General features: G+C 45.9%; 1 long non-coding RNA gene across 1 annotated transcript in view; it reads left to right on the top strand.

Moving 5' to 3' along the window:
- LOC118533194 (uncharacterized) overlaps positions 1–8,465 on the top strand; it is a 39,995-nt gene extending 31,530 nt beyond the window's left edge. Inside the window, exon 4 of the long non-coding RNA XR_004916110.2 lies at positions 8,022–8,465. This is a non-coding gene — a long non-coding RNA (uncharacterized LOC118533194). The remainder of the gene's footprint in view (positions 1–8,021) is intronic.
- Positions 8,466–26,159: the final 17,694 nt, after the last annotated feature.

Raw genomic sequence — 26,159 nt, 5'->3', positions numbered from 1 at the left:
TATCCCTGGGCTGCAAGGTTGGTTCAACATCCGCAAATCAATCAATGTGATACAATACATTAATAAAAGAAAGAACAAGAACCACATGATCCTCTCAACAGATGCAGAAAAAGCATTTGACAAAGTACAGCATCCCTTCTTGATCCAAACTCTTCACACTATAGGGATAGAGGGTACATACCTCAATATCATAAAAGCCATCTATGAAAAACCCACAGCGAATATCATCCTCAATGGAGAAAAACTGAGAGCTTTCCCACTAAGGTCAGGAACACGGCAGGGATGTCCACTATCACCACTGCTATTCAACGTAGTATTAGAAGTCCTAGCAGCAATCAGACAACAAAAAAATAAAAGGCATCCAAATCAGCAAAGAAAAAGTCAAACTCTCACTCTTTGCAGATGATATGATACTTTATGTGGAAAACCCAAAAGACCCCACCCCAAAACTGCTAGAACTCATACAGGAATTCAGTAAAGTGGCAGGATATAAAATCAATGCACAGAAATCAGTGGCATTCCTATACACCAACAACAAGACAGAAGAAAGAGAAATTAAGGAGTCAATCCCATTTACAATTGCACCCAAAACCATACGATACCTAGGAATAAATCCAACCAAAGAGGCAAAGAATCTGTACTCAGAAAACTATAAAATACGCATGAAAGAAACTGAGGAAGACACAAAGAAATGGAAAAACGTTCCATGCTCATGGATTGGAAGAACAAATATTGTGAAGATGTCAATGCTACCTAGAGCAATATACACATTCAATGCAATCCCCATCAAAATACCATCCACTTTTTTCAAAGAAATGGAACAAATAATCCTAAAAGTTGTATGGAACCAGAAAAGACCCCGCATAGCCAGAGGAATGTTGAAAAAGAAAAGCAAAGCTGGCGGCATCACAATTCTGGACTTCAAGCTCTATTACAAAGCTGTCATCATCAAGACAGTATGATACTGGCATAAAAACAGACACATAGATCAATGGAACAGATTAGAGACCCCAGAAATGGACCCTCAACTCTATGGTCAACTAATCTTCCACAAAGCAGGAAAGAATGTCCAATGGAAAAAAGACAGTCTCTTCAACAAATGGTGTTGGGAAAATTGGACAGCCATATGCAGAAGAATGAAACTGGACTATTTCCTTACACCACATACAAAAATAAACTCAAAATGGTTGAAAGACCTCAGTGTGAGACAGGAGTCCATCAAAATCCTAAAGGAGAACACAGGCAGCAACCTCTTCGACCTCAGCCGCAGCAACTTCTTCCTAGAAACATCGCCAAAGGCAAGGGAAGCAAGGGCAAAATTGAACTATTGGGAATTCATCAAGATAAAAAGCTTTTGCACAGCAAAAGAAACAGTCAACAAAACCAAAAGACAACTGACAGAATGGGAGAAGATATTTGCAAATGACATATCTGATAAAGGGCTAGTATCTAAAATCTATAAAGAACTTATCAAACTCAACACCCAAAGAACAAATGATCCAATCAAGAAATGGGCAGAAGACATGAACAGACATTTTTCCAAAGAAGAAATCCAAATGGCCAACAGACACATGAAAAAGTGCTCAACATCTCTCGGCATCAGGGAAATCCAAATCAAAACCTCAATGAGATATCACCTCACACCAGTCAGAATGGCTAAAATTAACAAGTCAGGAAATGACAGATGTTGGCGGGGATGCGGAGAAAGGGGAACCCTCCTACACTGTTGGTGGGAATGCAAGCTGGTGCAGCCACTCTGGAAAACAGTATGGAGGTTCCTCAAAAAGTTGAAAATAGAGCTACCCTATGATCCAGCAATTGCACTACTGCGTATTTACCCCAAAGATACAAATGTAGGGATCCGAAGGGGTATGTGCACCCCAATGTTTATAGCAGCAATGTCCACAATAGCCAAACTGTGGAAAGAGCCAAGATGTCCATTGACAGTTGAATGGATAAAGAAGAGGTGGTATATATATACAATGGAATATTATGCAGCCATCAAAAGGAATGAAATCTTGCCATTCGCAATGACGTGGATGGAACTGGAGGGTATTATGCTGAGTGAAATAAGTCAATCAGAGAAAGACATGTATCATATGACCTCACTGATATGAGGAGTTCTTAATCTCGGGAAACAAACTGAGGGTTGCTGGAGTGGTGGCGGGTGGGAGCGATGGGGAGGCTGGGTGATAGACATTGGGGAGGGTATGTGCTATGGTGAGCGCTGTGAATTGTGCAAGACTGTTGAATCACAGACCCGTACCTCTGAAACAAATAATACATTACATGTTAAAAAAAAAAGAAGAAGAAGATAGCAGGAGGGGAAGAATGAAGGGGGGAAATTGGAGGGGGAGACAAACCATGAGAGACTATGGACTCTGAAAAACAAACTGAGGGTTCTAGAGGGGAGGGGGGTGGGGGAATAAGTTAGCCTGGTGATGGGTATTAAAGAGGGCATGTTCTGCATGGAGCACTGGGTGTTATATGTAAACAATGAATCATGGAACACTACATCAAAAACTAATGATGTAATGTATGGTGATTAACATAATAAAAATAAATAAAAATAAATTCAGTTAAAAAAATAAAGAAGAGCAGGAAATGAAAGAGTAACAGATGTTCTGATGACCTGTCATTTTCATCATCTAAGGTTTGCAACTTCACACACATGCAAAGAAAGGAGCACGAAGAAACGTCTCAGCCTGGCAACTCTGAGGAATCTGAATTGGAGTGACAGGGACAGATGATGTGGTTGTGTGTGTTGGGTGAGGCTGGTGGCACAGAAGAAAGTGATCTGCCAGCTCTCCACTTGTGCCTTGGTTGAGCTCTAAGGCTGAGTCTGTTTCCTCATTTGCCTCTCTCTTCCCCCACCCCCCCACTATGTTCATGTTTTCTTTCTGAAATTCCACATATGAGTGAAGTCGTAGGGTATTTCTCTTTCCTTACTAATTTTGGTTAGCTTAATCCACTCTAGATCCATCCACATCCTTGCCAATGGTAAGATTTCATTCTTATTCCATTGTATATATATCTCCCACATCTTCTTTATCCATTCATCAGTGCATGGACTTTGGGACTCTCTCCATAGTTTGGCTATTGTTGATAATGCTGCTATAAATATCATGGTGCTTGCACCCTTCGAATCTGCATTTTTGTATCCTTTGGGTAAATACCTAGGAGTGCAATTGCTGGATCATAGGGTTCTTCAATCTTTAGCTTTTGGAGGAACCTCCATACTATTTTCCAGAGTGCTGCACCAGCCTGCATTCCCACCAACAGAGCGGGAGGGTTCCACTTTAAGCAGAACATTATCTGCCAGCAATTTCATAAGGACACAATGGAAATTCTGTGGGATGACCTGACTCACCCAGTGTCAGGCAAGCAGTTCCAGAATTCACCCCAGTGCTTCTGACGCCAAGCCCCTTGAAGCCACCAGCATGCCTCTATCCAGGATAATTCTCAAAGACTCCCCTTCTGACTTCCCCACAAAAGAAGAATACAGAGAAAATATGGCATGTCAAAATATCTAGATGATACATTTCATCCAACTAGAAAGTCAAGCTAAACTTTTAAATGGTAAAAGTCTACTTTGAATCATTTTGAATCTTCCCTCTGCCCTCATTGTAACTCTTTGAATGAAAAGACTAATAAATTATGAAACATCACCTTTGACAAATGACAAGACATCATCCAAGTCTGTATCTGACGACAAAAGCCACCTAACTCTAGATGCTGGCCACTCAACCATATCCTAGGCCCAGTTGAATAAACACTGCTAGATGAAGGAACAAATGATATGTTAAAAACACACACAGAGTAAATCTCATCTTCCCTAATACAAGTGATTTCCTAGGAAAGAGATGTTCAGAATACATTCCTAAGCCATAAAGGAACAGAGAAAATGGGATCCCCTGCAGTGTTCTACCTGCAGGGAAATTAAGTAACTCTTGCACCAAATCCAGAATGCTGACAGCTACTTAAGTTTTACTTTGTGGCTCAACTAGAGAAAAGAGGAAAGCACAGGAGGTTTTGGGTTAATGAGAGGTTTAACCTCCAGTCCTGACCTGGATGTGACATTGCGCCAATTGTACCTGCTGCTTCCTCTGAACGCTGACGTCCTGTGACAAGTTGCATCACTGACTCAGATGCTGGTGTTCAAAACATCGGGTCTCGTGGAGCACAGTGCGAGCAGAGAGGTGCTGTCAGGTGGGGATGAGAAGGCACCTCCGACCTATAGTCTGCACACCTGCTTCAGTTTCTGGGAGAAGGGGAAACACATACTGTTTTTTAAGTAGTAATTATCTTCATTCTAGTGTAGACCAATGACATTGTCTCTTTTGGAAAAGCGAAATTATTCTTCGAATAAACCCTCAACTCATCTGTTCCTCATGCAGCTTGAGTGGGGTCTGGTTACTGCAGCCTCCATTCCTCCACCTGGAAGACCCTCCTACACAATCCTGACAGCCCTTGACCACCAACCCCTGAGACACAGGGCACATTGCTGAGTTGGTGGACGGCTCAGGGGGTTGTTACCGCCACACCTGTGCCTGGGGGAACAGAGACTACAGCTCACCACTGCCTCCTGAGGAACAAGCCACACTGTCACACTTTCCTGCGCCTCTCCAACTGCAGCTCACCACAACTTCCAGGGGCAGCAAGCTGCACTGTCATGGCTTCCTGTTCTGTGGCCCACTGCCGCTCAGCACTGCCTCCAGTGGCGGGAGGCTGCAGTTCATCGCTTCTGCCTTTGCTCACACTGCCGCTCAGCACTGCCTCCAGTAGCGGGAGGCTGCAGTTCATCGCTTCTGCCTTTGCTCACACTGCCGCTCAGCGCTGCCTCCAGTGGCGGGAGGCTGCAGTTCATCGCTTCTGCCTTTGCTCACACTGCCGCTCAGCACTGCCTCCAGTGGCGGGAGGCTGCAGTTCATCGCTTCTGCCTTTGCTCACACTGCCGCTCAGCGCTGCCTCCAGTGGCGGGAGGCTGCAGTTCATCGCTTCTGCCTTTGCTCACACTGCCGCTCAGCGCTGCCTCCAGTGGCGGGAGGCTGCAGTTCATCGCTTCTGCCTTTGCTCACACTGTCGCTCAGCACTGCCTCCAGTGGTGGGAAGCTGCACTGCCTTGGCCTCCTGTCTGTTGTGTTGTGTGGAGACAGGAAGACAGCAGTCTCTGGCCAGGCAGGAGGGTCGCACTGGCTCGCCACCAGAGGGGCAGTGTGCGGTGGGAACCACTGCTTGGTTTCCATGAAAACTGACCAGGGTCTGTGACTGTGATTCCTAGCAGCTGCATGGGGAGAGGAGGGTGGTGGTGGTGCCACACCGTCCTTTCTGATGGCTGAAGAATATACACCACATCTTCTTATCCATTCATCTGTCCGTGGACATCTGGACTCTTTCCATAGTTTGGCTATAGTGGATATTGCTGCTATGAACAGTGGGGGGTAGGAGCCACTACTTTTCACTTAATCTATATTTTGGGGGTAAATACCCAGTAGTGCAATTGCTGGGTCATAGTGGAGCTTTTTTTAACTTCTTGAAGAAACTTGATACCATTTTACAGACTGGCTGTACGAGATTTCATTCCCAGTGTAAGAGGGTTCCCCTTTCTATGCATCCTCACCAACATTTGTTGTTCACTGACTTGTTAATTTTAGACATTTTAACTGGTGTGAGGTGGTATCTCATTGTGGTTTTGAATGTATTTCCCTGATGGATAGTGATGTTGAGCACTTTTTCGGGTGTCTGTTGGTCGCTTGTTAGTCGTCTTCATAGAAAGGTGTGTTCATGTTTACACACATGTCTTGAGCTAGGGTTATGGAGAGGGCCAGGAGCATGGAAGATGTGATCTGTTGAGGTTCTTGGGAGCCAGACCTCTGGGGACAGAACTCTCAGAATCGAACCTAGGGTTAGTTTTAGGGCCTAGGGGTATGGCAGTTACAATCTGCTGATTGTGTGGCAAGCCTCCAGGAGCGCTGAGTTGAGGGCATGGGTTAGGGAGAGTGTCAGGCTCAGGACTAGTGTCCAGAGGGCCAATGAAATTGAGGGTTCGGTGTGATGGGCTCAGGAGGGCCTTCATATTTCTCCTTTTCTGAATCCTTTCTGCAGTTCCTAATGATACGGTTCCTTCTTTGTGGAAGGCTGAGTCCTCTGGTATGGCTCAGGTGTCCCAATACTAGCTATGCCTCTGGGGACAGACCACTCAGAAGAAAGGTAGGGTTAAGGTGAGGGCCTAGGGGCATTGCAGGCCCGATCTGCCAGCACCGTGGGGAGCTTCCCTGGGGGTCTGATTTGAAGGCATGGGTCAGGGTGAGTGTCAAGTTCTGGGCTTGTGACAAGGGGGCCGCTCAAAGTGGGGGTTCGGTGGGATGGGCATGTAGATTTTCCTGCTCTGAATCCTTCCCGGAGTTCCAAATGGCACAGTTTCCTTGTGGGTGGGAGGCTGAGTCCTCTGTTTTTGCTCAGGTTTCCCCAATCCCTGGGGCTTTGGAGCCTAGACTCTAGAGACAGACCCCTCAGAAGCCAGCCAGGGTTAGGGTTTGGGCCTAGGGGCATGGCAGGCCCAATCACCCATAGCTTTGGTGAGCTTCCCAGGGCACTGAGTTGAGGGTGTGTGCCAGGGTGTGTCAGGCTCAGGTTTTGTGGCCAGGTGGCAGCTGTAAGTGGGGGTTCACTGGGTCGGGCATGCAGATTTCTCCTGCTCAGAACCCTTTCCGAAGTACTGTGGGACGTGGGCAGAGCAGGCACCCCGCGCACACCTTCCTCACCGAGGGCACTGCTTTCTTGTTTCCGCTCATTCTGTAAACAAGTGTTCTTTTCAAGATGCATTATTGCCCCATATTTACAGTTTTGTGCTTTTTGTCAGTGATTTATCTTGCTTAAAATAGCCCTAATGGTGAAGTGTGAAGCATAAGAAGGTGCGACGTACATTGGGGAGAAAATATGCATGTTAGGTAAGCTTCCTTCTGGCACATAACTACTGGAAACTAAGGAGAATCAGCTGTGTTTTGTTCAGTATGAGGCTTCTCAACTTGGGTGTTTTGAGATCCATCTGTCTAGAGACTTAAAATACAGATTCCTGTCCCCCACCCTTTTCAGGTTCTGGTTCTAAGGTCTGGGGATGGATGTGGAGGTCTGAAGATGGGTGTGGAGGTCTGGGGAAAAGATTTTATTTTATTTGAGAGAGAGAGCACAAGAGGGGGTAGGGTCAGAGGGAGAAGCAGACTCTCTGCTGAGCAGGGAGCCTGATGCGGGACTTGATCCCAGGACTCTGGGATCATGATCCAAGCCAAAGGCAGTCATTTAACCAACTGAGCCACCCAGGTACCTGAGACTCTTTTTTTTTTTTTTTTTTAAGATTTTTACTTATTTATTTGAGAGAGAGAGAATGAAGAGAAAGAGAGCGTGAGAGGGGGGAGGGTGAGAAGGAGAAGCAGACTCCCCGCCGAGCAGGGAGCCCGATGTGGGGCTCGATCCTGGGACTCCAGGATCATGACCTGAGCCAAATGCAGTCGCTTAACCAACTGAGCCACCCAGGCGCCCGGGTGTGGAGGCTCTTCAGGCATACTGTACGAGGTGTAAGAGTCTCAGGACCTACACTGAGAATCCACTGGTTGAGGCCATGGCCCTGGCTGGTTATAGAGCTCATGTCCCCAGTCTCAGAAGTAGCTGGTGGCCTCATCTCTCTGGGCTAAGGGATGGCCAGTGCTTCTGTAAACATCCAGAAAGAGTGGGAAAGGTCTAGACAGGAAAGGATCATCTGAGTTTTGTGCCCTGCTAAGGCCTCAGTCTTCCCTTTTGCAAAACCAGGATAACCAATAATACTTCACAGGATTTGTTTGCGAATGTAATGAAAGAATGTACTTTGAACTTTAAAGTGAACTTATTATTTTTGAACTTATTATTTTTATTCCACTTGTAGAAGAGAGAAGAAGCCAGGGTGGGGGTGGAATTGAGTGCCCAGTACTCTTGGATGTTACCTCTGGATTTTCTGCTGAGTCTTCGAGGTGCCCTTCTCCTTTCAGGTAACCTGGATGGGAGAAGCATGTGGCTTCTCCCAAGTGAACGGTGGAGGATGTTTTCCTCTGAAAGTTCATGCTGGGCACCTTCCCAGGGTGTCTGGCCAACCAGCCGATCCTAAAGCACCGGGCTAACCAGTTGGAGATCCGTGCCCTGGTCCTGAGGCAGCTGCCTGCACACAAGTTCTACTTCCTGGTGGGCTACAGTGAGACTCTACTGTCCCACTTTTACAAATGTCCCGTCCGTCTACACCTCCAGACTGTGCCCTCCAAGGTCATGTATACGTACATCTAAGACAGTCACCTTTTCTGCATCAGGCTCTAGCCTGTGAAGGACAGAACCATATGGGAAAGAAGTGAAGTAGAAATGGGGAAATACATCCCCTCACTGTCTCAAGGATTCCTTTTCAAAGCTGCTGTTGAATAAATAGACCTTCGTGTTGTCTTGCCTCTTGGTTTGTCTTTCCTCCTTAGAGAAGAGAACTATAATAGGGTTTCTTCAAGGATGCTCCAAGGCTCCCCAAAAGGCTGCCAGTTGTTTGAGGCTTGGGTAATAGCTACAGTGCAATGAGTCTCTTGTCACTTTACCAGGAACTTTACCTGGAGTTCTTTGTTTTTTCTCAAAGTGGAAGAATCCATTTTTGGTCATTATAAAATAACATTATTATTTTTTTTAAATTTTAAACAGTATGGACATGTGTCAAGTCAACCATGAAAGTTTCTTGTAATTCTTCCATAGAGAGAACTACTGTGAACAGTTTATTTCTAGATGTACTTTTCCCCTCCAGAAATATCTTAATGGATACTCGTTGCTTATTAAATAAGCTTTCAGTTGAGCACCTACTGTAGGCCACAGATTCTTCTGAGTGCTTGGAATCCATCAATGGACAAAACATTCTGTTCCAAGATCCCTGGCTTCATGACACTTGTATCCCCGTGGAGGTCGGCAGGGAGGGTTAGGCAGCACTGAGGACTCCCAAGCAGGTGAGCTCAGTGCAGGAGAGCGTTTCAGGAGGTGGCATCTGCAAGAGCTGCATGTGGTGCTGGGTGGTGGGGAAGGGATTGCTGACCAACTTCACTGTGACACTGACCTTGACCCTCACCTTGACTATGACCCTGTTACACTTAACCCTGAACCTCAACCTCACACACCCTAATTCCAACCCTGACCTTGACTTATTACCCTGACTCTGATTCTACCCTAAGCTTTACCCTCAATCTAACAGTAATCTCTCCCTAATCCTACCCGCAACTTGACCTTCACTCAACCTCACTCTTACCTGAGGGTCTCACCCGGACCCTCCCCTGATCATATCTGACTCTGACACTGATGTTGACTACATCCCTCACATAACCCTGATTTTCAGTCAGAACTTCACTCTGAAAATATCCAAATGCTATCTGACCCTTATCACGACCCTGACTTGACTTTATCCTAACTCTAACCCTGAGGCTTGCTTTGACTCTGACCGTAATCCTCACCCAGACTCTTATCATGACCTTGACCATAAAACTCAGAGTCATCTAAATTTGACCCTCGCCCTGATCTTACCTTATTGATAAACCGGACTCTGACCTTCACCCCAAAACCCAACTGTCACCCAGACTCTGTCCCTCACACAGATCTGAGCCTACTCTTAACCCTGGTCTTGGCCCTGATTCTAACACTCAACAACCCTGGATTGATGGGACTGATTTTCATTCAGGCCCTGAGACACCCTCACACCTTGCTGACAAAACTCAACCTTAACCTGGCCCTGACCCTTCCGACCTTCACTCTGGCACTGACCCCGACCCTGGACTTCATGTGAATTTGACCCTCACCCTCTTCTCGATTCTCACCCTAACACTGACCTTGACCCTTCCACTAACAGAGATCTAACTGAATCTCTGCTGGACTTGATCATGTTCCTGACCCTCATGATCCTGATCCACCCACATACTGATCATGAAACTTCACTTAACCCTGACTTCAACCCTGAACCTTATTCAAGTCCTTAACTGACATAGGCCCTTATCCTGTTCTCGACTGTGACCTGATGCACAGCCTTGCTTTGATATTCACCCTATAGACTTACCCAGATCTTGACCGTGATCCATTTTTTTAATTGAAATATATTTGACATATAACATTGTGTAAATTTAAGGTGTACATGTTGATACATTTATGTATCTTAATACATTATATATCATAATATGATTGCAGCAATTAGCACTTCTATCCTGTTACATAATTTTTCTGTCTTTTTAGTCGGTAGAATAATTAAGTTCTAGGTTCCTAGCAAATTTGTTGATTATAATACAATATTGTTGTCCGTGCTCACTATTCATTATAAATTTGTACCCTTAGGCAACATCTGCCCTGTCCCCTCCACTCCCCAACCCCTGGTAACCACCATTTTGCTCTCTGTTTTTGTGAGTTTGGCTTTTTTTAGATTACACATATAAGTGAGGTCCTACAGTATTTGTCTTTCTCCGGCTGACTTATTTCACTTAGCATAATTTCCACAAGGTCCACCATGTTGTTGCAAATGGCAGGATGTCCTCTTTTCTCATGGCTGTATAATATTCCATTGTATTTGTTTTTATCCATTAATTTGTTGATAGGCACTTATTGGCTATTGTGAACAATGCTGCAGTAAACATAGGAGTGCATATCTCTCTTCAAAATCCTGTTTTTATTTCCTTTGTGTGTATACCCAGAAATGGAATCACACTGGATCATTGTTGGGTCTATTTTTAATTTTTGAGAATGCTTCATATTGTTTTCCATTGTGGTTGAATCAACGTACACATGCACCAGCAGTGTGAAAGAGTTCCCTTTTCTCCAGACCCTTGCCAGCAATTTTTATCTCTTGTCTTCTTGATAATAGGCCTTCTGACAGGTGTGAGGTGGTATCTCATTGTGGTTTTGATTTGCATTTCCCTGATGATGAGTGATGTGGAGCATCTTTTCATGTGTCTGTTGGCCGTTGGGATGTGTTCTTTGGAGAAAGGTCTCGTTCTACCCATCTTTCAGTCAGATTGTTTTTGATTTTGAGTTGTATGAGTTCTTTATATATTTTCAGTATTAACTCCTTATCCAAAGTATGGCTTGCAAAAATTTTCTTCCATTCTGTAGAGTGCTTTTTCATCTTGTTAATGGTTCCTTTTGCTGTGCAGAAGGTTTTAAGTTTCCTGGAGCCCTATTTGTTCATTTTCACTTTTGTCTTTGGTGCTGCTGGTGTCATATTCAAGGAATCATTGCCAAAACCAGTGTTAAGGAACTTCTTCCCTACATTTACTTCTAGGAGTTTTATAGTACCAGGTCCTTCTGCTTCATTCTTTAATCTATTTGAGTGAATTTTTGTGACTGGTGTAAGATAGGGGTCTAATTTCATTGCATGTTCTCATCCAGTTTTCCCCACCTCACTTGTTGACAGGACTGTCCTTTCCCCATTGTGTGTTCTTGGCTTCCTTGTTGAATATTTTTTTTGACTGTATAAGCAGGGGTTCACTTCTGTGCCTTCTATTCTGTTCTATTGGTCTATGTGTCTATTTTTGTCTGTCTATGCAGTAACGTACTGTTTTTCTTCCTGAAGCTTTGTAGTATAGTTTGAAGTCAGGAAGTGTGATAACTCTGGCTTTGTTCTTTTTTCCTCAAGAAGGACATTTTAACAATATAAATTCTTCTGATCCATGAACAGAGGATGTCTTTCCATTTGTTTGTCTTTCCATTTCTTTTATTTCTTTCAGCAAAGTCTTCTAGTTCAGTGTACAGGACTTTCACATCCTTGGTTAAATTTATTCCTAATATTTTATTGTTTTTGATGCTATTGTGAATGGGGTAGTTTTCTTTATTTCTTTTTCAGATGTTTCATTCTTAGTGTATAGGAATGTAAATGATTTCCGTAAGTTGATTCTGTATCCTGCAACTTGACTGAACTCTAACAGCCTTTTAGATTTTCTATATACAGAATCATATTATCTGCAAACAGTAACAGATTCACTTCTTCCTTCCTGATCTGGATGCCTGTTATTTCTTTGTCCTGCCTAATTGCTTTAGCAAGGACTTCCAATACCAAACTGAATAAGAGTGGTGTGTGTGGGCATCCGCATCTTGTTCCTGCTCCTTGAGGAAAAGATTTCAATTTTTCACCAGCAAATGTACTGTTAGCCATGGGCTCATAACATATGGCCTCTAATATATTGAGGTACGTTCCTTCTATACCTGATCTGCTGAGGGTTTTTATGAAATTATGTATTTTGTCAAGTGCTTTTTCTGCATCTATTCAGATGATCATGTGATTTTTTCCTTTCATTTTATTAATGTGATGTATCACATTTATTGATTTGTGTACGTTTAATGATCCTTGCATTCCAGGGATAAATCCTACTTGCTCATGATGTATAATCCTTTTTATGTGTTCTTGACTTCAGTTTGCTAATATGTTGTTGAGAAATTTTGTATCTGGATTCATCAGAGATATTGGTCTATAGGTTTCTTTTCTTGTGGAGTCCTTCTCTGGCTTTGGTATCAGGGCAATGCCAGCCTCACAAGGTAATTTTGGAAGTATTCCCTCCTCAAGTTTTTGGAAGAGTTTGAGAAGAATTGGTGTTAATTCCTCTTTGACTGTCTGGTAGAATCTCCAGTGAAGCTGTCTGGTCCTGGGGGAGGTTTCTGTGTTGGGAGGTTTGTTTTTTTTTTTTAAAGATTTTATTTATTTGACAGAGAGAGACACAGCGAGAGAGGGAACACAAGCAGGGGGAGTGGGAGAGGGAGAAGCAGGCTTCCCGCCGAGCAGGGAGCCCGATGTGGGGCTCGATCCCGGGACCCTGGGATCATGACCTGAGCCGAAGGCAGACGCTTAACGACTGAGCCACCCAGGCGCCCCTGTGTTGGGAGGTTTTTGATTCCTGATTCAACCTCTTTAGTCTCTATTGGTCTGTTCAGATTTTTTATTTCTTCCTGATTCAGTTTGGTAGGTTGCTTGTTTCTAGGAATGGATCTGTTTCTTCTAAGTTATCTGAGTTTTTGGCTTGTAATTGTTTAGTCTCACAATCCCGTTTTTCTGCAGTCTCCGTTGTAATGTCTTTTTTTTCTTCTTCTTTAATATTGTGTTTATTTATTTGAGAGAGAGAGAGCACAGCAGGGGGAGGAACAGAAGGAGAGGGAGAGAGACAAGCAGACTCCGTGCTGAGCAGGGAGCCTGACGTGGGGCTTGATCCCATGACCCCGAGATGAGGACCTGAGCCGAAAGCAGACACTTAACTTACTGAGCCACCCAGGCACCCCTAATGTCTCCTTTTTTACTCTTAATTTTATTTGAGTCTTTTCATTTTTTTTTTCCTTAGTCTAGCTAAAGGTTTGTTGGTTTTGTTTATCTTATTCATAGAACCGGTTCTCAGTTTCATAAATCCTTTCTGTTGTTTTTATCATTCCTATTTCATTTATTTCTGCTTGGGGCTTTATTGTTTCCTTCCGTCTGCTAACTTTGGGCTTAATTTGTTGTTGTTGTTGTTGTTGTTTTTCTAGTTCCTTGAGGTGTAAAGATAGGTTGCTTATTTGAGATCTTTCCAATTTCTTAATATATGCACTTATCACTTTAAACTTTCAGAGCTACTTTTGCTGCCTTCTGTAAGTTTTGATATGTTGTCTTTCCATTTTCATTTCTTTTGAGACAATTTTTTATTTTCCTTTTGATTTCTTCACTGACTCACTAGTTTTTCAGAAGCGTGTTGTTTAGTTTCCACATATTAGTGGATTTTCCAGCTTTCCTTTTACTGATTTCTAATTCTATACCATTGTGGTCAGAAAAGACAGTGGGTATGATTTCAGTCTTGTTAAATGAGCTAAGAGTTGTTGTGTGTCCTATCGTGTGGTCCTGTCTGGAGATAGTCCCATGTGCACTTGAGGAGAATGCCATGTTCTGCTGTTGTTGGTTCTCGTGTTTTAATTCATGGAGCCGCTCTGCCTATTGATTGGTGAATTCAATTTTTAATATTTAGAGTGATTATTGATATGGAAGAACTCAATAGTGCCACCTTATGTCTTGCCTTCTGATTGTTTCGTAGCTCCTTTATTATCCTCCCCCCCTCTGTTTCTGTCTACCTTCGTGAAGTGCTGGTTTTTCACAGTGCGTTTGGTCTCCCCCTTTTCTTGTTTTGTGACTCTAGAGTCTTGCTTTGCTGTTACCATGTGGATTACAAACAACATCTGTTATACAAGATAGTCCTTTTTATGCTGAAAGCACCTTAGTTTCATTCCCTGTAAAGTTTCCACACTTTTACTCTTCCCCTTTAGTTTTGATGTTAAAATGTATCTCTTTTTATGCTGCGAATTCACTGAGAAGTGATAGTGACACTGAGAAGTGATAGTGGTTATTTTTCATGCTCTTTTCCTTTAGCCTCCAAGCTATAATTAAGTGGCTAACACACCCTTCTAATACAGAGTTGTCAGCCTGAGCATAGGCTCTGTAGTATGTCTTCTTTGCTCCTGGTGTGGCTCTTTCTCTGCCTCTTGAGGCTGTTGATTCTTTTTTTTTTTTTTTTTTTTTTAATGGCAAGGCAGATTTTATTCAAGGTGGGGGCATGGAAATAGATGTAGGGACCACTGCAACGGGGTCTTGACCTGGAGGAGAGAGATTAGACTCAACTCCAAAGACAACAAAAGAGAGAATTTATAGCCAAGGAGCAGGTGGGGGGTCAGTGGATGGAAAATTACCAACCATGGGGGGTTAGCAAGGATTCTGGCTAAACCGACCTAACAGGATTCTTTTTTTTTTTAAATTTTATTATGTTATGTTAGTCACCATACAATACATCATTAGTTTTTGATGTAGTGATCCACGATCCATTGTTTTTGTATAACACCCAGTGCTCCATGCAGAAGCTGTTGATTCTTATTTTGTTTTCCTCTGAACTGCACTATTTTGTGTGGGTTCAATACTGTTAGTTGACACAAATTCTTTGTGAAAATAAGTGGAATATAAATCATACTTGTTTCCTAATTAGATCTGAACATATTCAATAGTAACAGTGTTTTCCCTGGCCCCTGGGTCTTCATCTGCTCGTCAACTCCGAGTTTTTTATGTTTTTAACAGCTTCAAAGAATTAGTTTGTTTTTTTTAATTCAACAAAGTCACACTTTTAATAATCTATAGAATGATCTGTAAACATTGAATGAGCAGGGTTTTACAGGATGAAGGAAGAATTGGCTTTGTGGCGGGGTTTGCCCTAATGTGTACTCACTATTGCCCCCGTGTGGCCGCTCCCTAGATAGCACGTGGCTGAATGTGTTACAACCTACCAAATTCAAGGGAGAATAAAATAGAATAGGTTTGTCCCTGGATCCCCTAGCTCCTAAAAACCACCATATAATTTATAAGCCATATTCTAAATTGAGTATATCTTAACTATATATTAGGGTTAGGTTCAGGGTCAAGTTGCATACATTAATTATGTACAGCTTTTTGTATGTCAGTCATAACTCCATAAAGTGTTTTTTAAAAATAAAACGGGAGAGAATATAGTCACCCAAAGCACTGAGCAGCTTTCCTGTCACAGTAAATATGTAACGAAACGTATTTATTGTTTAACCTTAGCTGAGGACCGGGAGCTGGTCCTACAGGTACTTGGCAGGTAACATCTGTGGCCAGCTGCCCATCTCTCCCCCTGACACCCACACCCAGCTCAGCACATCCTCTGCTCTGCTCAAGGGCAGCCCAGAGAGACCAGGTCCAGGTGTGGCTCCCTCCTGTCAGGCATGGCTTCCTTCCGACAGGTAGAGAAGGTGGCCAGCTCACAGACACATGACATCTTCTTTTGGTTACTTGCTATCTGCCTCCCCTTTTTGTCACCCTGGTCCTTAAACTTAAGCTCCTGTGAGAACCTGGGTTTCCAGGTTTCTGTTGACATTTCCAAGTGTGCAGATCTGTGTTGCCTTTGTTCCCTGTCCTTGGGTTAGAGATAAAAGCAGGAAAAGTCATCATATTGTGAAAGCAACAAAAATAAATATCAAGTGTGCTCTGTGCCCAGTACCTCAGACTTGAAAGAAATGGCAAACTACATACCTCATGTCATACTCATCCAGCTTTAGGGACTCATAAAAGCATGTAAAATGAAATTGTACTAAAAGAAATCTCATTACTAATCTTTTGCCTTACAGAAGACAGTTCAGCGACAGCCCCCCAACCCTGCCCTGTCATTTCCTGTCTGGCCAATGCCCGGTCACACTGACAAGTGTAGCCACATAAGGACACAACTGTGATCAACCTCCTGGAGCATTCCCGGTCCCCCTGCCCCTGCTCTGGCCAACCCTGCACACCCCCAGTCCTCCTGAGCATCCCCTGTAGTGACACAGCTGGGATCATCCTCCTGGAGCATTCCCTGTCCCCCTGCCCCTGCTCTGGCCAACCCTGCACACCCTCAGTCCTCCTGAGCGTCCTCTGTAGTGACACAGCTGTGATCATCCTCCTGGAGCATTCCCTGTCCCCTGCCCCTGCTCTGGCCAACCCTGCACACCCCCCGTCCTCCTGAGCGTCCCCTGTAGTGACACAGCTGTGATCATCCTCCTGGAGCATTCCCTGTCCCCTGCCCCTGCTCTGGCCAACCCTGCACACCCCCAGTCCTCCTGAGCATCCCCTGTAGTGACACAGCTGTGATCATCCTCCTGGAGCATTCCCTGTCCCCTGCCCCTGCTCTGGCCAACCCTGCACACCCCCCGTCCTCCTGAGCGTCCCCTGTAGTGACACAGCTGTGATCATCCTCCTGGAGCATTCCCTGTCCCCTGCCCCTGCTCTGGCCAACCCTGCACACCCCCAGTCCTCCTGAGCATCCCCTGTAGTGACACAGCTGTGATCATCCTCCTGGAGCATTCCCTGTCCCCTGCCCCTGCTCTGGCCAACCCTGCACACCCCCAGTCCTCCTGAGCATCCCCTGTAGTGACACAGCTGTGATCATCCTCCTGGAGCATTCCTGGTCCCCCTGCCCCTGCTCTGGCCAACCCTGCACACCCCCAGTCCTCCTGGGCATCCCCTGTAGTGACATAGCTGTGATCATCCTCCTGGAGCATTCCCTGTCCCCTGCCCCTGCTCTGGCCAACCCCTCACACCCCAGTCCTCCTGAGCGTCCCCTGTAGTGACAGCTGTGGTGATCCTCCTGGAGCATTCCCTGTCCCTCTGTCCTTGCTCTGGCCAACCCTGCACACCCCCAGTCCTCCTGGGTGTCCCCTGTAGTGACACAGCTGTGATCATCCTCCTGGAGCATTCCCTGTCCCCTGCCCCTGCTCTGGCCAACCCCTCACACCCCAGTCCTCCTGAGCGTCCCCTGTAGTGACAGCTGTGATCATCCTCCTGGAGCATTCCCCGTCCTCTGTAGTGGCACTTGTCACACCATGTTGTCATTTGTTGTCTCTCGGTCTGTCCTTCCTGTAGGAGTAGATCTCTCTCACAGCTGCCTGGCTGGATGACAGGTGAGTGATTGGTTTCAGGATCTTTTGTCCTGGGATAGCAGGTACCCTTCAAAACCCTGATGGGCAGGGTGAGTCTCTGTCCCTCTGTGTGCCCCCAGCCTCGGTGGAGCATAGGGCCCAGGACAAGGGTTTTGAGAGTCCTCCTAGATGAAGTTTGTTCTGTGAAGGTAGATTCCTTCTGATATCATTAGGTAACCACATAACGTGGCCGTCACTGTGAGACAGAAAGCACGCTACTGTATTGTGTTCTACTCGCATACCGTGGCTAACAAAGAGTCAACACACGCTCACACTCACACATTCACACTTACACCTCCATTTCTGAGCATCAGTACCATGTAAACTACAGTGAATTCACACTGGGCAGCAGACATGTAGATGTGCCATTAAAGGTATAAATAGAGGAAGATGGATATGGAGTTCTGGCTAAAACGATGGAAGTCCTTGCCTACGGGGGTAAAGAAATTAGTTCTTACCGAGAAAGTGCTACGTTCTAGTCAAAGGAGTGACATGATAATATTACCTTTTAGAACAGGGATCGGCACAGACTTTTCTGTAAAGTCTTCTGTAAAGATTTTCTGTTAGGCATTGCAATCCACGTGGTCTCTCTGACGATGACTCCACTCTTGCACTGTGGCTTGAAAGCAGCCACAGACCGTCCATAGCTCATGTTCCAGCCACACTTAATTTACAGAATACAGGGGGAGGTCACATTTGGCCCATGGGTGGTAGTTTCCCACACCCCAGATTTGCAACCTGATGGACGGTGGGGGAGAGGGCTCTTATTTTCAAATGGCAGCGTGGGCGTACACTGGGATCTATCCTGACTGACCCCAGCCCCTAAACTTGAAAGGAAAGATGATAGCGAGACTGACCAACAATAAAGGCCTAGGAACTCCCCCGCATTTATCTGAATGCCACGAGCTTCCCATGAGATGTTTGTCTGTGGTTGAAGTACATGTAGGTATGGTTTTGCTGAATATGTCCCCATTGCCTGGAGGGTACATCTTGCGGGGTATATACCACGCAGACGGTCATCTTGTTCAGGCCAAGACCGTGAACACATTTATGGTTCTTGTGAGTCAGTGGAGGACCTAGCATGTGTGGGCTTCAGGACGAGTTCGATTCAGCCCTCAGCAATGTTATCGAGCCCCTGGCTTCCTGGGCCCTCTGTGGGGCTGGCACTGGCCTCGCCTAGGCCACTTCTGCAGTCGTGATGGAAAAGCCCCCGGCCTGGGTGGTCCACCCCATGCTTTGCTCTGCAGGCCGAGACCCGAGTTTCCTGCCACCTCACTGGCTGGGACCAGGTCACACGCCCATGGATGAGCCAATCCCTGGAGCCAGGGAGTGGGGCCGTGGAGACTGGTACAGGTTGTTAGTTCCTCTGTTGTAACGACTTTTCTAATTGCTGTGGTGGCAACGTCTTCTGTGATGCATCTGTTGATAAAATGAGTGTTGATTTCTGGTAGTGAGTGGGTCCAAGGTGCTGGCTTAGTACCTAGCACCTCAGTCCCGGCACCTCAGTTCTACTCTACTATTCTGCAGACACAATGGCTGAGAATGAGCAAAGTTGACGGAAACTGGTCTGGAATGCACAAGGTAAGGGTGTGTGTGTGCGGGGGGTATGGGGATTGGGGATAATAGCTCTGGCCAACTTGTATCTCCAATTTACCTAGGTTCAAGAAGGTGCGAGGAATCCGTGGTGTTTCACCGTCAATAATTTTGCAGATGAAGAATATGCCTTTTGTATGGAGTATGACAAGGCTTGTTTAAAGTATTTTCCAGTTGGTACAGAAGTCGGGGAGAGCGGCACCCTCCATCTGCTAGGATAGGCGCGAGAGGCTGAGTGCTCTCAAGAAGGTGTCTGGCTTTCGCAGGGCTCACTGTGAGCCTGCACACAGGACTGACGAGGACAGTTAAAGGTTTTGTTCTAAGGGTGGCGTATTGGAAGAATGTGGCGCACCTTGTAATCCTGGGAAGAGGACAGATCTGGAGTCCACTGTGGAGTTACTTCGTGAGAGTGGTGGTGATCTGCAGCATCCGGCTAACGAGATGTCTGTCCTTTATTAAGTTGTGGGTGTGGTTTCTGTGACTTTGTCCTAATGGCTGGGATTTCCAAGGAGTGGGATTTTTATGTCGGAGTGGGCAAGTCCTGTTCTGCTGCTGAGAAGTGTGCCTCTAGCGGTTGGAGTGTGTATTTACATGTCTATAGGTAAATAGTGGGGTGGTTACAGTGGTTGGCAGGCTATTGTTATTGATGATTTTTATGGGTGGATTCCATAGGATGAGATGTTAGATCTTAAGGATAGGGATCCCCATTAAGTGCCCATAAAGAGTGCTTTTTCTGAGTTTATTGGTAGATATATTTTTATTACTTCTAATAGCCCTCCTTGTACTTGGTATTCCAATGAGCAGTGCATTACAATGTTGTCTGCATTGTATCCGTGTGTTGATGAGGATTTGAGAATGGAAAATGTTGGCAATGCCTCCACATATTGTACACTGGAACATCCAAATAATAAAATTTTATTTCTTTTTTTTTTTTTTTAATTTTATTTTATTTGAGAGAGAGAGAGAGTGAAAGAGAGAGCACAAGAAGGGGTAGAGTCAGAGGGAGAAGCAGACTCCCCACCGAGCAGGGAGCCTGATGCGGGACTCGATCCCGGGAGTCCAGGATCATGACCCGAGCCGAAGGCAGCCGCCCAACAAACTGAGCCACCCAGGCACCCCTTAAAATTTTATTTCTGACAACAAAATAGGAAGTATCCTCCTGTGATTCTTAGTTTAAACCAGGGGAGGGGGCCCTCTTTTGGTACTGGTAATGAGTACCATAGTCCTTCCTAGGGAACATTATCAGATTCTATTGGGAACTTGGTCTTTGTTGTTGTGGAAGAATCAGGAGTTGACAAATTATTTGTCTCCTTTTTCATTTTCTATGAACATTTCCACAATATTTGGTTTCACACCTCTACCACTGTGAAATCATCCCAAACTTGGCACCAGCTCACCCTTCTATGCAGAGGGCATGTTTGAACCAAGAAAAAAAAAAAAAAAAACAGCTTCTGGGTGACTGGGAGACTCTAGGATCAGAATGCCGTTGGTAGGCAGTTACTGTGACCCTAAATTCTGAACAAGCTCCTGATACCCAGGCTAAATAGATTTCAGATTTAGAAACTTCAGATAGAAATTTTGTGTCCATGATGACAACTGAAGAACATGTGTAATCCCTAAACCTAATGCTAACCCCTAACTTTAACCCTAAAACCTAATGTGACCCTAAACACCAAACTGGAACCCTGAATCCCAAACCTGAAATTGAACCCCACACCTGAACTCTGAACCAAGCCCTGAATCCAAGCCCTGAACCACGAACCCAAACCCTGAACGTGAACTCTGAGTCATGAGCCCTGAACCCAAACCCCAAATTTGACCTTGAACTTTATCCCCTAAGCCCTAAGTCTTAAACCCTAAATCATAAGCCTAAAGCCCTAAACTCTAACTCTAACCAGTACCCTCACCCTCATCCAAAACCCTCACCCTCACCCTGATCCTAAACCCAAACCCTGATCTAGAACCCTGCCCCAAACTTGACCCTGAACCCAGACCCAAACCCTTAACCACACTTTGTTTATGCATTCACCACTGATGGACATTTGCATGGTTTCTACCTTTTGATTATTGTGAACATTGTTCAGGTTGCGGGCTAGGGTTAGGGTCCTGGGTTAGGGTCAGGACCAGGCTTGAGATCAAGTTTGGGTCAGAATCATGTTCAGTCAGGGGCAGGGTCATGTTCAGTGGCACTGTTTGGGTCAGGGACTGTTGTCATTCCATATTGTTTCCAATTAATTGTTCCTTAGCTATTTTTGGAGAAGTTTGGGGGATATTGGGCTCCATTCAGCTTGAATTTTCAGAATTTAATGGCTTTAGCTGGACCCAGGGAGCGAGCAGGTGCTTCCACTGAACGCTGAGCTCACCTTGTCCTGCGCTGCCTCCCCCGCCTGCAGAGGGCGCACGACCCCAGCTCCCGCCCGGAGCCCGGCCTGCGCAGCCGCGGGGACAGGAGCCGGACCTCAGGACCTGATGTGGAGGCTTCTGGAGGCCGTGGGGCCGCGTCCGCGCTGACAGGAGCCCGGCCTCCTCAGGACCCGCTGCGGAGGCTTCTGGAGGACACGGGGCGGCGTCCACAAGGACAGGAGCCCGGCCTCCTCAGGACCCGCGGTGGAAGCTTCGGGAGGACACGGGGCGGCGTCCACAAGGACAGGAGCCCGGCCTCCTCAGGACTCACTGTGGAAGTTTCGGGAGGACATGGGTCCGCGTCCATACCCACAGGACCCACTGCGGAGGCTTCTAGAGGACGTGGGGCGGCGTCCACAAGGGCAGGAGCCCGGCCTCCTCAGGACCCGCTGTGGAGGATGTGGGGCTGCATCCAAGCTGACAGGACCCGCTCTGGAGGACGTGGGGCGGCGTCCACAAGGACAGGAGCCGGGCCTCCTCAGGACTCGCTGTGGAAGCTTCTAGAGGACACGGGGCGGTGTCCACGCTGACAGGAGCCCGGCCTCCTCAGGACTTGCTGTGGAGGCTTGTAGAGGACGTGGGGCGGCGTCCACGCTGACAGGAGCGGGGCCTCCTCAGGACCCGCGGTGGGAGGAGGAGGTGAGGAGACGCTGTCTGAGCGGGGACTGCTGAGGGGCTCCGCGCCCACAGGACCCCGCGGAGGAAGGGCGGGTGCGCAGCCCGGGGGGTTTCCGTGGCTCTGTGTGCGGCGCTGTGCGCGGGGCTGTCGGGCCTCCGCTCTCGGGACTCGGAGCTGCTCCGGCAGCCCACGCGTCCGTGTTTATGCGCCCGGATTCGGTTCCGGGGGCTCCTCCGGCCGTCTGCGGTCAGGGGCCGGCCTCCCCCCGCTGTGATCATGCTCCCCCGGCCTCGGCCCTGCCGGGTCCTCCCCGCGTCCACACCCGCTTCAGGGTTGTTGGTTCGGTGTCTGTGAAGACCCCGCTGGAAGTTGGGTAGCGACGGCGCGGACTGTGTAGACGGCTTTGGGCAGAGTAGGTATTTTCAGTGTCCGCTCTTCTGTGAGCTTAGAGTGTCTTCCCGTCTCTGTGTGTCTCCCTCGATGCCTGTCATCAGTGTCTCACGTGTGTGTGTGTGTGTCAGAGAACAGGTCTGTCACTCAGTATTTCACGGAGAAGGTGGGGGACAGTAGATATTGTCACAGTGTCCGCTCTTCCCTGAGCACAGGGTGTCTTCCTGTCTCCGTGTGTCTCCCTCGATGCCTGTCATCAGTGTCTCACGTGTGTGTGTGTGTGTGTGTGTGTCAGAGAACAGGTCTGTCACCTGGTCAGTATTTCATGGAGAAGGTGGGGGACAGTAGATATTTTCACCGTGTCTGCTGTTCCGTGAGCAGAGTGTCTTCCCGTCTCCGTGTGTCTCCCTCGATGCCTGTCGTCAGGGGGTCAGAGAACAGGTCCGTCACCTCCTTGGTTAAATGTATTCCAGGGTGTAGTGTTCTTTCTGATGCAGGTGTAAATGACATTGTTCTCTGTACTTCTTTTTCTGAGTTTGTTATGAGCACGTAGAAATGCAATTGATTTTTGTATGTTGGTTTTGTTTCTTGCAAATTTATTGAATTTATTAGTTCTGTTAATCTTAAACTGCCAGTTATTTTACCAGCAAAATGGGTTAATTTGGGAATAGCAGAGACTTGCAATCCGGGACAAGCCAGCTACGGCCACATCACAGGCAAGGGCAAGAAAGAAAGGAGAGAAACATTATTTCTTGGGAAGGTGGGGGAAGTTGGGAGGGTTGTTTTGAAGGAAAGTCCACTGGAGAGAAGCAGGGCTCCAGGTGATGGAGGGTTCTCACCTGCTGAGCTGCAGGGGTGGTGGATTTCTTGGAGGAGGTGAAACCTACATCTTCCCCTCTGGGGCCTGTAACTGATGAGTCTCTCCTGTGGAGGGTTCTAATGTTGGGTCTGTAACTGACAGTTGTTCCCTAACCGACCCTGAGTGGCAGGCTCTCCCCTCAAGCCTCCTCTTCTGGCGTCCCCAGTCAACTTTCCTGAGGATTGCCTTCATGCATTTTCACAGTTCTAACCAGTTTTTGGTGGAGCACTGTGGAAAATTGGAATTCCAGATCCTACTGCTTCTACTGCACCCAAGACACAGGGACCACCGACCTAATCCTCCCACGAGTCTCTTGCTACCATGTGGCCTCCTACAAGGGCGAGTGGCCTCTCCATGGTGGGTGAACTGGATCTCGGAGGGCTTGGCCTCCATCTTGGAGTTTGATGTTGTCTCTGCTTCTGTGACCTGGTGCTGACATGGTTGTTTGGAAGAGTAATTGACTCTGTAGAGATTTCAAAGTGTGGTAAACCTGTCACAGCAGCACAAATACACTTTATCTCCACACTCAGACCCCCCAGCTGTGATCTCCTTACCACATTTACCACTTCAAACGGGGTGATTCAGTGCGTTTTACCCCAAACAGGGACACTCTCCTGCAGAAGCACCACATAACCCTAAATGAGGAAATCATCTCGGTTTCCACATTATAACCCAGACCACAGACCCACTTCAACTGTCGCCACCTGCCCCACAGTCTGAAATGTCTTTCTCCATTCGGATTCAGTTTTCTTTTTCTGGAGCTGCTCCCGAGCCTTTCTGCTATTTGCACAACCCTGATGGATTGAAGGAGTACGGATGGCTCTAATCTGAGTGGTATTTTCTGTCTGGCTTCTGTCACTTGGGCTGTTTTCAGTGTCCATCCATATTGTGACATGCATCAGTCCCTCATTCATTTTTTCACTGTGACTAAACATAAATAACATTTACCACCTAAAACATTTTAGGTACACAGTTCTCTGGCCTTAGCTGAGTTCCCACGGTTGTACATCATTCTCCAGAACTTTTTCATTCTCCCTGAGGGAGACTCTGTATGCATTAAACACCCAACTCCCTATGATTTCTCTGGAGAAGGGTCTATCCAAGTCCTTTGTCCGTTTTAAAAATTGGGTTGTCTTTTTGTTGAGGAGTTGTAAAAGCTCTTTATATATTCTGGACAACAGACTCTTACTAGATACATAATGTACAGATATTTCCTTCCTTCCAGGGGCTGTCTTTTCACATTCAGGTTAGTAACTTCTGATGTACCAAGATTTTAAATTTTTTTTAACATTTGTTTTAATAGCGAGGGAGAGAGTGTGCGAGCGGTCGGGGGCAGAGGGAGAGGGAGAGAGACTCTCAAGCAGGCCCTACACTCAGCGTGGAGCCTGACATGGGGCTTGATCTCATGACCCTGAGATCATGATCTGAACCAAAATTAAGAGTCAGATGCTTAACTTACTGAGCCACCTGGACGCCCTGAAAATATTTTTAATTTTGAGGATATGATTTTATCTATTCTTTCTTTCTTTTCTTATGCTTTGGTGTCAGATCTAAAAACATTGCTAAATCCAAGGTTATGAAGATTTAGCCCCATTTATTTCTCGTAGAGTTTATAATTTTACCTCTTCCATTTAAGCCTTTACTGATTTTGAGCTAATGTTTCTATGTGGTATGAGGTAAGGGTCCAGTTTCATTCCTCTGCGCATGGATAACCAATTGTCTCCCAATGTAGTGTTGTCGACCCTTGTCAAAATTCAGTGGACCATAGATGAAGGGGTTTATTTTGGCTCTCAGTTCAATCCCACTGATCTGTATGCATACCTTGTTTTAAAAAAATTATTTTATTTATTTAAAAAATTTTTAAATTTAAACTCAATTAACATACAATGTATTCTTTGTTTCAGGGTGTATGCATACCTTTACGACAACAGCACAACGTTTGACTTATTGTTGCTTTGTATTAAGATTTGAACTTTGGAAGTATGACCTTTCACCTTTGAATTTCTTTTTCAAGATTGTTCTGGCTATCTTGTGGTCCTTTGAAATTCCATATGACTGTTAGGATTAGCTTGTGCAATTCTTCCCAAAGGCCTTTGTGAATTTCCTTGGGAACACATTGAATTTCCACATCGCATTGTGTACTATTGCCATCTTATCAATAGTATGTCTTTTCATCACGATGGGGTGTCCTCAGAGTTATTTAAGTTTCCCTTTCTTTCAGCAATGTTTTGTAACTTTCGGTGGACAAGACTTGCACCTTGATTATATCTATCCATAAGTATTTGGTCAATGTTGATGTTCCCTAAAATGGAATTGTTTTCTTGAATTCCTTTTTGGATGATTCATTGCTAGTGTATACAAATAAGAGAGATTTTTGTGTATTGATATTTTGCTCCGTAACTTTGCTGAATTAGGTAACTGGCTGTAATGATTTTTTGTTGATTCTTTTAAGAAGCTCTCTATATAAGATGATGTCATCTCTGGTCTCCAAATAGATCTAGTTCTACTGTTTCCTTTCACATATGGATGCCTTATTTCTTGCCTTATTGTTTTGGGTAGAACTTTCAGTATAATACCGAGCAATGAGTGAAAGCCAGAATGATGGACTTGTTTGTGAGTTCAGAGTAGAGCTGTTAGTCCTCAAAATTGAGCATGATGTTTGATTAGGGTTAGGGTTAGGGGTTAAGGTTAAGGGTTAGGGGTTAGGGTTAGGGTCTCCCTGTCCTCTGCTGTATAGGGACCATTCTCCTCCGGTAACCAGATTGATCATTTCAGAACATAACCTTTGAGCCTCTCTGCGATCTGCTCCCC

This window comes from Halichoerus grypus, chromosome 14 (assembly GCF_964656455.1).
Source record: "Halichoerus grypus chromosome 14, mHalGry1.hap1.1, whole genome shotgun sequence".
Lineage (NCBI taxonomy): Eukaryota > Metazoa > Chordata > Mammalia > Carnivora > Phocidae > Halichoerus > Halichoerus grypus.
The sequence above is the reverse complement of the archived record's forward strand: the minus strand, read 5'-3'. Positions and strand labels throughout refer to the sequence as shown.